Source organism: Elephantulus edwardii, unplaced genomic scaffold, assembly GCF_000299155.1.
Source record: "Elephantulus edwardii isolate Elephantulus edwardi_28Jun2011 unplaced genomic scaffold, EleEdw1.0 scaffold00008, whole genome shotgun sequence".
Taxonomy (NCBI): Eukaryota; Metazoa; Chordata; class Mammalia; order Macroscelidea; family Macroscelididae; genus Elephantulus; species Elephantulus edwardii.
In genome coordinates this window covers 34,001,767-34,003,096 of record NW_006399758.1, presented here as the reverse complement: position 1 = coordinate 34,003,096, position 1,330 = coordinate 34,001,767, and positions in this window count along the sequence as shown.

Sequence of the window (1,330 nt, the reverse complement as noted above, 5' to 3'; positions counted from 1 at the left end):
TCCATGTATAGGTTTCACATTAGCACGATTAAATGTTCTGGGATTCCCATTCTTCTCAGAGTCAGCCACAGTTTGTTATGATCCACACAGTCCAACGCCTTTGCATAATCAATGAAACACAGACAGACATTCTTCTGGTATTCCCTGCTTTCAGCTAAGATCTGTCTAACATCAGCTACAATATCCCTAGTACCACGACCCCTTCTAAACTCAACCTGGACTTCTGGCAATTCTCTGCTGATGTGCTGTTCCAGTCGTTTTTGGATAATCTTCAGTAGAATCTTGTTTGCATGTGAAATCAATGATATTCTGTAGTTTCCACACTCAGCTGGGTCACCCTTCTTTGGAATGGGAACAAATAAAGATCTCTTTCAGTCAGTTGGCCAAGTGGTTGTTCTCCAGATTTCTTGGCACAACAATAGTATAGATTATATATTATACCTAATTATGTTATAAATGATATTTATATATATGGTGTTATTATGTATCGTCAAGTCGCCTGAGAGTCATAGTAATCCTATGTACAACAGCTCTGAACTCTGCTCTATCCTGAGCCAAAATTATTCTCTCTGACACGCCTACCCCCATTAGCCCAGTCACTGAGTCAATCCATCTCATCCAGTGTCTATCTCTCCACTCTCCCAAGCATGATGTCCCTCTCCAATGACTGGTACTTCCTTGCAACACGCCCAAAGTTTGTCAGACAGAGCTTCAGAATCTTTGCCTCCAAGGAACAGCCTGGTTTCACCATCTCTAGGACGAACCTATTTGTTCTCCTAGTGGTCCATATTTTCAATACTCTTCCTGCACCACAGCTCAAAGGCAGCAATTCTCCTTCTGTCATCATCCCTAGTCATTGTCCAGCTTTCTGAAGCATAGCATCAGAAACTGTGAAGAACATAGCCTGGATAGGGCACACCTTTGTCTCCAGACTGGTATCATTGCTCTTCAATATTCTGGAGATGTCCCTGACAGCAGACCTTTCCAATGCCATTTGTCTTTTGATTTCCCAGCTGCTGGTATCAACAGTGCTGATTATGGAGCCAAGCAGACTGCAGTTGTTAACAATCTCAACCTCTTCACCATCTATCATAATGCTGCCAATTGGCCCAGCAGTTAGAATCTTTGTCTTCTTGATGTTGAGCTTCAATCCATATAGAAGGCTGCAGTCCTTGACTTTCTGCAGCAAGTGCTTCAGGTCCTCCTCAGTTTCAGCAAGCAAGGTTGTGTCATCTTATTATTAATCTATGCGAAACTTATACTTGGACCAGGAGGCAGTCGTCAGAACAGAGCAAGGGAACACTGCATGGTTCAAAATTGGGAAGGGCGT